Source organism: Poecile atricapillus, chromosome 23 (genome assembly GCF_030490865.1).
Source record: "Poecile atricapillus isolate bPoeAtr1 chromosome 23, bPoeAtr1.hap1, whole genome shotgun sequence".
Lineage (NCBI taxonomy): Eukaryota > Metazoa > Chordata > Aves > Passeriformes > Paridae > Poecile > Poecile atricapillus.
The window spans coordinates 5319302-5330555 of record NC_081271.1 but is presented as its reverse complement, the minus strand read 5'-3'; positions in this window follow the sequence as shown (position 1 = coordinate 5330555).

Genomic DNA, 11254 nt, shown 5'->3' with positions numbered 1-11254 from the left:
GGACAGAGAGGCTGACCCACAGAGTGCTGGGCAGGACAGGACCATTGCCCAGAGCTGTCACAGTCAGGTCCCCGAGGCTCCATCCTCTGACTCTGATGCGGAGGAGCTCCCACATCCCAGCTCAGCAAACTCATTATACAGCTTGGGCTGTACAACCCATTTTCATCTTGCTCCTCCTGGGTCATCAGGAATAGCTGAAACCATCGGCTTCAATAATGGTTTGACTGACCTTGGGAACATAATAGGGAGCTGTGAGGATTGACATAACAAAAGAAATGTGATGCTATAATCATCCAAGATGTGTGGAGACATTGGGAAAATGTCATTTTTGCATTTCTTAAAAAAAAAAAAAAAAAAAAAAAAGGCAAATGCAGTTAAGAGGGTGAAAAGGTTTTTTTTTTTTTATTGACAACATTTTAATCACTGAGAGCTGCATTCAGCACAGTTGAAGTCTATCAGCAAGAGAGGAATTTCAGGATTTAAAACAGTGTATAGAGTCCCTACACAACGGAAATGCTGGTACATTTATATATTTTTAACACACATGACAGATTTCATTTCTGAAAGACTGACTTTACAGTTAAACCGGACTTTGCTTTGCTTAGACAGAGGTGGTCAGTTTGTTATCAAAGGTGAACAGCAAAATCCAGCGGTACTTCTCAGAAAACACAGGTGGCCTCATTAATGTTTTTCTGATGCTGTGGGAGCTCTTGGATAGGATTTCACTTGAGGAAAGAAAAGAAAGTGTGGAACAAAAGGCTCAAAGAGGGACCCTGCAAGCTCGTTCTCATCTCTTCCACCAGCAGAACAAGGTGGATGTCTGGGGCTTTGGCTGAATGGGGATCACTGCCAACTTCTACCCGGCAAAACAAAGGAAATCCTGAGGGTCCAGGATGAACAGTCTGCAAGCTGAAAAACCCTTTGTAACTACAGTATAAGAAAAGTGATTACTAGAGAGAGTGTGAAATTACTGCAGGCAAGTGTGAATGGAAGAGAACCTGTATTCAGAGGTAAAGTTCTTCCAGAGTCAAAACATTAGGCTGTGATTGAGCCTGTGAATGTGCAGATTAATGACCCAAACTTCCTGCTACGTGTGAGCTCCAGGAGCTCCCAGTGGCTGCAGCGTCCCTAAGACATCCAGGAGAGACAGGGAGGGCCCTGGCGAGGGAAGAGGGGACCCATCTCACAGTCCCAGCGCTCAGATGGGAGAGGACCTGTACGAGGGTCTATGTGAACACCTGGAGGAGTGAATGCAGTTAAGGGTTTTCATTTTGCTGTTCACCTTTGGCTGGAGCTGTTCCCTCCAGCGGTGCACGTGTAAAGCGAGGGACAGAAGGCTGGGCTGACGCTGGTGGGAATAATCAAAGGGGGTCAAAAAGGTGCTGCGGGCTCCAGTGACCCTTTGAGATCTTCCCATCCAGCTGCTTTAGCGGGAGGAAGCCCTGAGCTTCCATCGGTTCCAGCAGCTGCTTCATCAGGCTTGAAGCCTCATCTCCATCGCTGCTGTTGAAATCTGAGGGATCTTGGCTCTTCTGCACATCCCACCTGGCATTTGGGAGTGGGATATTCCTGCTGCTGGCAGTGTGCACGGCACCCAGGGCGTGCTGCAGCCACATCAGGCGCTTCAGCCCTTGGACCTCCCTCCCTTTGTCGTGCATGAGCTGGTGCTCGGTCACTGCCCTCCTGCTGCAAGGGAAGGAACACAGAGTCAGGGCACGGAGACACTGATGTGCATCCATGGACCCCAAATGCTCTCTGCACCGAAGAAGAAGCACTGGAGGTGCAGCAGCCTGTCAGGAAGCCTAAGGATTCCTGCAGATGGGAAGCTGAAATGCTGTGCTACTCACAAAGGTGTACCTTGAATCTCTTTTTTTAAGAAAGGTAATCTGGGGAGATTGGCAATTTGGTATTTCCCAAATTTAGATTATTTTCGGAGATTTCAATATTAGAATAAAGTTCCCTTTCCATCACCTCAGTGTTCCAGGACTCAGGTTTGTTTCTTTCCTTCCAGAGTTGTAACTCGGGAGTAATTTACCTGAAATCACTGATGTCCATGAAATAAAACTAAACTCCTATTTTCTTCAGATGCACCAAAATATTTGAGTCAACTGTTGACTGAGGAGGGCAGGCTAAATCTCAGATGGAAATGTTTCAGGATTCCAGGCTGCTTAGGTAAGATCTAACTACAGCTATAGGCTCCTACTGCAGATTTTGATCTGAATGGGAACCTAAATATGGAATTTCAGCATGTGCCATCTCCATGGCTTCTGTTGAACATCCTTATGTGATTTGCTACACAGTGTTTAAAAGTGACAACTGAAATGTGGTCCATGTTACACATCTAAAAATGCAATTGGTCTAATTTTACACTTCAGAGATAGTGAGGTAAAATGGTGCTGTATCAAATACATCAAATTTTTCTTCTGCCATGCCTGGAGTAACCAAGAGCAGTGTAGAACACACCCATGAAATCAAAAGTGAGCAGTTTTCTAATTATATCAATGAAGTAAAAAGGTAATATTGCTTACTTTTCAAGGTCTTGGCACATTGCAAAACAGGCAAAAGAAAGAATTGCCAAAAATGTAACTGTCTGCAGAGATCTCTGGGGCAGGAACATTTCCTCTCTTCTTTAAATCAGCTCCACAGGTCCAGAAGCTGATGGTGCGATCAGAAATCTTTTCTTCTGTGCTTGCTTTCACCTGACAAAATTAATTTCAGCTTTTAAGCAGGAATGAGAGTGGAGCATTGTGCTGTGGTAAAACACCCCAGGACTTCCCACATCATCCCAGACCTGTGGATTTGTAACATACACAGGAAAGGATGAATAAGATTCACAGGATATTTCTACATTTCCTTGCTTAGAGTCCTGAATCTCCTTTCCCGCTGCTGCCTCTTGATATAACATTTTGATCTCTTGTGCATTTGCAAGCACAGAAAATTATTTCAGGACTTGGAAAAGACACTCCTGATAAAAAAACTACACAGCAATTTTACACAAAGATCAGGATGGCTGAAAATCATGAAATCCAAAAGGTATTTGAGGCTGGAGCAGGAATATCAAGTTAAAGTTGTCCACAGCCCTGGGGTTTGGGCCTTCAATAACACAACCTTTTCCATGAGCAAGACAAGTGCTGACACCCAAATGTCCAATATTAGACTGATGCTGGATTTCTGCTCTGTGAAGAAGTGGATTTCTGGCTTAGGGAAGGGACAACTAGAAGATGTAATTGTGCCATGATAATTTTAATATATGTTATAATTCAGCAGCTCTATATCTGCTCATGGCATTGGGAGATCCATACCTGCCCATCCCTTCAACCCTGCCACACCTTTATTGCCAGGTCTAGCCCTAAAATTTCTGCATTTTTCGTACTAATGACTATACTCTGCTTTAGGATTGGCTCCAGCCTAACCCTTTACTCCATTACCAGCAAATCCTGTATTAATTGTTACATCAAAACCTGGAGGGACAACAAAACAAAAGTTTCAGCATTAAAATTGTTACGTAAGAGCAGTAAAGACAAGTTCCTGTACCATTTTTTTAAGGAATATTTTTTCTGTGAAGAAGAAATTTGGTATAATAAAAAACGCAGCATCTCCTCAAACGACTTGTTTTTATACTAACTTGAATATTGTCAATGGCTGGATAAAAAAACAAATTATACATTAATAGAACATAAATACACATCAATTCTGTATTTGCTTGTAACAAGCTTGTTCTTAATAAGCCTTCCCCAGCAATTTGTGAGTAATTTTCTTGGGCAGTATGTTGAAATCAAACTAGATGTGAAATAACAAGTGGGTATTAGTTCTGATGAAAAACATGTGTATTAAATGCAGATACATGCACATAAATATACATAGAGATGTGTGTATTAAATGCTGGGGGATATTTTAAGTTATGCTAATGCAGAACTGCTCAGACACAATAGAGAAATGACACTTTGATCAACAGTAAACCCTACATTAATTAAAAGCATCTCCCAGTTACAAAAGGAACATTATCCACTCACTGATGGTGGTGTTTGGATCCCAGTGAGTCCTGACCTGCAGAGTCTCCTGCCAGCCCCGTGCTGATGCTCCAGTGCAGTGACACCGAGCGCCCTTGACAGCCTTTTATAGCAGCCCAGAGAGCTCAGGAACAATGGGAATGGGCTCCACAGCACGCCGTGACTAAGACCTTGTGCCAGGGAAATGAGATGGCTCCAGCAATAATAAATCTTGGATTTTAAAATATTCAGCTGTGACTAAGGAAAAGATCACAGCTTTGCAGGCAGTTTCTTCTTCCTTTGCAGTCTCTCCTGTTTTGTGAGAACTTTTGGTTCTAATGCAGCTTTCCTGTGCCCCAAGATGATGGACAGGGATATCCAGTTGTTCCAGGGTTGATCAGGAAAAGTACCTCTGGTATGGAAATAGATTCTCCTCCTTTCCTGTCCTTATGGCTCAGGTGTAGGACCCTGAGTTGGGTCAGAGGAATCTAAATTAACTGTACTGATGACCCCTGTGATGTACAGTCAGCAAAACCCAGTTACAGAATCATGAAATCACAAAATGAACTAGGTTGGAAAAGACCTTTAAGATCATCTAGTCCAACCTATGACCTAACCCAACACACCCTCATCAACTAAACCATGGCACTGAGTGCCACATCCAGGCTTTTTGTGAACACATCCAGGGACGGTGACTCCAGCACCTCCCTGGGCCGACCATTCCAGCACACAGTCACTCTTCCAGTTCAGATTTTTTTTCTGATGTCTAAACTAAACTTCCCCTGGTGCAGCTTAAGGCTGTGTCCTCTCGTTCTGTCAGTAGTTGTCTGGGAGCAGAGACCAACCCCACCTGCCTACAACCACCTTTCAGAAAGCTGTAGACAGTGATAAGGTCACTTCTGAATCTCCTTTTCTCCAGGCTAAACACCCCCAGCTCCCTCAGCCATTCTTCATAATGTTCCAAGCCCTTCACCAGCCTTGTTGCCCTCCTCTGGATGTGCTCAAGCAAGTTCAAGTTACTGACAGAAAATCTCAGGAGCTGGTAAATAATAAAATCCCAGGACAGTTAGATTGTAAGGGACCTTAAACCCACCATCCCAACCCCTGCCATGGCAGGGACACCTTCCACCATCCCAGGCTGCTCCAAGCCCCATCCAGCCTGGCCTTGGGCACATCCACAGCTTCTCTGGGCAACCTAAATAAGATCCCACTGGATTTTAACATTCAGTACAAATTTAATTTAAATCTGTTGATTGTACAGTAAATAAATTGGTTTGAAATCTTGGAAAATGGGTGAAACTCACTAAACAATAAAAGTGCAAATGGTAGTACAGACAGAAAGCCAAATTCTGATACATTTGGAACCCTGCAAGTTGACACCACACAAGGTTTGATACTCATTTCATATGTGATATGTTCATATGGCCATATATACCAATTCACATTCTATGATCTCTAAGCAGGCAATTTCCGTCGAATTTGGGTACTCAGGATGTGGCTGGATCATTAGGCTGAAACTGCTTAAGAGGACCAGTTCCTGCTTCTCAAAGTGAAAGACAATGAATGTATTTGTCATCTCTGAGGAACAGTTCCCTGGGGTGATTGGAAAGATCATTTGCTCTGCTCAGTGCTTTCCAAAGCCCCGGATTCCTTTCCCATAGGCACAGGGCTGCGTTCCTGATAAAGCCAGGCTCAGGTGGATGCAGACACATTGTCCTGCACAGACAGGCCCCTTGCAGGGCTTCACAGCCTCGTCTGTTCTCACAGCTTCCATGGACACCAAATTGCTTTTCATTATGTTCCTCAAGGCAGCTTGTCTGAGCCCCCCTATGCCTGAGACACCCAATAAACATTCCTGATTTCATTACCTGAGTCCTGATCATTAGGAGTGTCACCCATTAGAGTGCGTCACCAATTAAAGTTGACATTCATTAAATATTGGCAGATCAGGGCCCGGCTTCACGTCTGAGTCTCTGGGGCAGCACTTAACGCTTACTTTGGTTACACCAAATTATCCACCGTGGATCCCTTGGTTACATCTTCAAGGATTAATAAGCGTTAGCCAAAGTCCTGTGTAAAACATCTGGGACAATTCATCCATGAACTTTTCAAGTCTCCTGTGTACAATGGGTTTTTGTTGGATGCAGTTTTCAGCATCTCCACTGGAAAAACATCAGATGAGTGAGCACAAGCAGAGATGGCAAAGTGGGATTGGGACAGGGGCACTTGGGGAGCATTCTGGTGGTCACACCACACTGCCACGGCTCTGCCCTTCCACGGGCCATTTCCTTCCACCCAATGACTCGGCAAAGTCGGAATAACCATGGTCATCACTTGGGGACATCTCCCTGAGGTCGGACTTCGCCAGGGTTACCCTGTATCTATGAGAGAAACACTATTTCTAAAGAAAGCATAAAATGTGTCAATTGTACAATCCAGCCACACACGAGGAGGAAGTGTTCCCAGTTCCAATGGGGTCAGTGCTAATGTCATGGGGGGAAATTGTACCCCCAGCACTCCCAGGTGATATTTTTAGCTGGGATGAGTTCACCTCTGTGAGAGCCCTGAGCGGGGCAGGGTGGAGCAGGAGCCCGCTCTGCCGGGGAGGTAACGAGGGATTCGGGCTGACCAGACCCTCGGGGCCTCCCTCACAGCATGCTTGGAACCATCAAAGGTTTTAGCCTGGGCTTCAAAGCCTTCGCTCCCTCCCTCCGGCTTTTCCTGGGCTCTTCATGGGAGGGGCTTTAGCTGTTCCCTCACCTTCAGCGGGAGTTTTGGAGCAGCAGGGTTGTGCCAATTATAGTTTCCCTGGGAGTGATTCTTTTGTTTTGCTTTCCAGTCCTTCCCCCGGGGAGCCAGGTGGGGGAGGAAGGGAATATGGCCTGCTGCAGAGCATGAAAGAAAAAGGGAAGAGAAAGCCTGGAGGCCCAGTTGAGGGGGAAGAAGGAACTGGGGGAGGGAACAGAAAGCAAAGCAAATGTGCAAATAGCCTCGTTAGGGTATGGGGATCCTCTGGCCTGGGGTTTGAAAACTTAATTAAACAAAGACTGTGCTGCATCAAAGGAATCCTCTATCTGTAGGGAGACGGGCTGAGAGATCTGAGGAATTTTTTCTGTGTACTGTTCTCTGTTACTCATCAGTAACAGAAGTGTGGGCTCCAGAAGTCTTCCTGCTTCCCTGACGAAAACATCAACTCTTTTTTATTATTATTTTTGGGTTGTGGTTTGGTTGGTTTTTTTTTCCCTTACTGCTGTTAGCCCGACAGACCCGAAACCCCGAGCGCTGCGGTGCGGTGAGCGGAGAGCCGGGCACCGCCCTGGCCGGAGGAAACGCTCCGAGCACAGGACAGGACACGGAGCTGCCGCAGGGCTCCTGCCCTCCCCGGCCTGCCTCTCTCACAGCGGGGAGGAAACGACACCACCGCAAAACACCCGGATTGTGCCATTATCGCACCTGCACTCGAGGTGCTACAGAGTGTGAAAAACAGAGTTCACTCCTTAGAATTTTTAAGAATTGAATAAGGGGATAAAAAGGGACAATGTCCAGCGTGGGATGTTTCTGGCTATCGGCTTAAGAACACACTGGTAGATTAAGAAAGTGTTACTTATATAATGATACATTACAGAGGTCCATACATTTTCATGTGTTTCATACATTATTCAAACATTCTTGGGAGCTTTTGATGTTGCAGAAACTCTTTTGTTTGGCTTTACATGCTGATTTATCTGCATGACAACCTGTAGATCAGGTCAATATATTTTATTCCTTCATCCTGTTGTTTCACACTTCTCTGATAAAGAGGAGTTAACAAGTTTTTCTCCAACTCTTCTCGGGTGCTCTGATTTGTGTCACTGCTATCACTTGGAGAGGTCAGTCAGCAGATGTGGGGAAAATCACGTAATTGCTTTACACCACTCTCTTAGTTACACAGAAGCATTTTAACATTTCATGTTTTACTAAGGTTTACAACATAATACATTTATCACGCCACTAGTTCTATAAGCTATATGGTGTATACACAGATATAATATATTCATCACATGACTATTTCTGTGAGCTCTACAGTGCAAAACTAATAGATTGTGTTATACAAATGAGCAGCTAACAGGAGTTACAAATTGTACCATATTCAAATACTTAGGATCAAAAACAACGTGTAAAGGCTAATACATAAATGTGAAAGCCAATATTATATTGTTGTTTTTAACAAGGGGCATCACCAGCTCTCTGTCCCTGGGGAAGGAGCCAGCAGACCCATAACCATTTCAAGATGTGAAGTTCAGCTCCCAGGAGTGAGTCCCAGGCTTCCTCTCCCTCTGGGTGCTTTTAGCTCTTCTGTGTCACCTCCTTGTTTCTGGGGACAGTCCTGTGCCATCGGCAGAGGTGCCAGCAATCATATTTGGGAGGGGGGCAAACTGTTCCAGGAGCAGTTTGAAATCCTGGCCCCTATGCACTATGTACTGCGTCATTCCAGAGAAAACTCCCATCTTCCAGAAGTTAAAATTAGAGTTGAACAGCAGTGACTCAGGCTCACTGTTTTCATTTTCTGTTTTCTGATTTCAAGCCAAATCTCCAGAAGCTCCTGGGACTCACAGCTCTGTATGAACATGGCAGCAAGGATGAGCATTTTGTCCTCCCAAACCTGAAGTCAAGCCTGGGGCTGATTCTCTTTTCTGCCCAAAATAGTCTCCAGATGGAATATTTTATGTGTGCAAAACAAATTCAGGTGAAGTTGAGGCAAAGCCTCATGTCCCTATTGCTGCTTTTGTAACACCCATTGGGCTCTCTGAGCTTATCACAGGTTTCACAGTGTTGCAGAAGTCTCCTGAGAACCTCATCTGAGTCAAAAAACAAAAGGGGGATGTCTCCCAGTGCCATGGGCCCTGTCTCCATGGAAAGGAACCCTCTGGGATCTGCTCCTGCAAGGGAATGTCACTGTGGTGCCAATAGCTTAGACATGAGACCCCAACAGTGGCAGAAGCCTCACACCTGGAAAGGTGAGGATGAAGGATGAGCAATTAAATGTCATCCAAATAAAGAAACAACGTATTAATTAATCCCCAACTGCTGAGTCTTGGGGACAGGCAGTGCACCCTGTGCTGTGGTGCTGTGTCTTACTTAGGTCTATGATATATAAATTACAGTCTGTTGTTTCATTCTCTCTTTACATGAAGTCTGAGCTAGAGATAAAAGCTTTCACAGGGTAAAAATATAGGTTTTAAAAGTGAGGAAATAAGGGACTTGTACCCTGTAAACAGGTGAGTGAGTGGGAATAAGCTCACACACCGAAATATATCTAAAGATCAGGCTTGTGTAAGTCTCTGCTTCTTCAGAAAACAGCCTTTACCAGGGCTGGTCAATGGGCAGGATGTGAAAATGGAGCAAATCCACAGGAACCTCATGGCAGCAGGCTCAGATGTGCCTGTGTGCAGTCAGTTTCTGACTGAAGATGCATCCCCTCCACCAGTTCCTGTTGTTCAAGCAATGACGTTTCCCAGCAAAAGGCCTCTCTGTGGGCAGAACTGTGCCAGTAAATAACTGGTTTTGCTGGTGTCTGGTTTTGCTTGAGGATCAGCTCTAAGAGATCATCTTGCAGGTAAAAGTATTCTCCAGTAAATATTATGTCTTGTGAGGTATCCAGAGCTCCAGGAGCATTTGGACAATGCTCTCAGTCACATGCTGGGATTTTGGGGTGTCCTGTGAAGGGCCAGGAGTAGATTTTTGATAGTTCTTGTGGGTCCTTTCCAGCTCAGGATATTCTGTGGTTTGGTTATCCCTTAAATTTGGCTCACACAGCTGAGGTTTCTTTGAAATCATAACATCTAGAATGTGTTAATTTTCCTCTGTGAGACTGAAATCTCAGAAACCACAACTGTAGTTTGACTAGAACACCTTACTCCAGATCAGTGTGGTCTTGGATCCTGGTCTGGGGGTGTTATAAAACATTCAGCCAATAATATTGGACACAAGTGGTAAAAGCCAGCGAGTGCAGTGCAGCAGGATTTTTCCAAACACTCACAAATTTGGAAGGAGGGAAGTAATGTAGCACAAAGCTTCCACATGTGTGACATCCACAGGGCTGGTTTGGGGGCCAGTTTTGGGAGGATGATCAAACCACTGACTTTGGAATGACACAAGTGTTGTGTGGCTGTGCTGGCACACCCCAAGCCCAGCTCTGGGAATTTGGCTGAACACTCTGACCTCTGCCTTGTGTCCCCGTGATGGGCCATGTTTAGTTTCTGAATAATGCCAAAAGCAAACTGGAAACAGATTGTTTGGATGATGTGATTTTTGTGGACTGTGATTTATAAAATGTGGTGACAGGCTCAACCCCAGGGAAGAGGTGCTTGAATAGAGCAGGTAACTTGTCCTAGGTGAGTGCTGAGTGCTCTGTTTGCTTTGCAGCAGGTGAACTGACTTCTGAATAAATCCTTTGTTCTCAAGTCTGTCACCTGGAATTATCTTCATACATCATGTGTAACTTTGGTATGAAATTAAAAGCTCTGATAGGATTACAAGGTTATCTAAGTTGCTCTCTAATATTTGTTCTGATTCTTTCTTTTTTTAAAAATATCCATTATTACAAAACTTAAATCATGTTTGAAACATAGATTATGTGATGTGAGGAGTGTCTAGGAATGCTGTAAACCCCCCTGGAGAAGGAAGGGGAGTGCTGGAAATCACTGTCTCAAAGAAGCCACAAAGTGAAATGGCTGAACAGCTCCAACCTTCAAATTATTTCCTTTGTTTGTGTTGCCTCAGGAAATTAGCCATCAGCTAATTTAGATTACAATGGATTAGATTTCCTTAATTAAAGGCAGGTAACTCTCAGATAACTGTACACAGAATAAAGATACTTTGGAGCATTCATTACCTCAAAATTGTTGTGTCTGTCCCTTGGCCAGTTTTGACCCTTGGAGGATTTTACTGAGAAAAAACTCCTTAAAATAATGGAGGATGCTGTAAAAGATTTCTGAAAATTCCAATTAATTATATCAGCTGGTTGTTTTTAATTCCAGTTGGGTTTCTGGAATTCTGGTAGACAGAGGATGCTCCATCCTCTGCACAGCTCCTCCTTGGAAAGCATAGTCAATGAGCATTAGTTTGTACTCAAAATGCCTTTTTGTGTGTGATATGATTTAAAGTATTACTAATTATATTTGTACCAGATAAATTCGTCTTCTTTTGCCCATGGCAAAGAGTTGAAGTCTGGATTAAACCCAGCCTGGCTGCAAAAGGAGGTTTTTGGGAGGTTATTGCAGCAA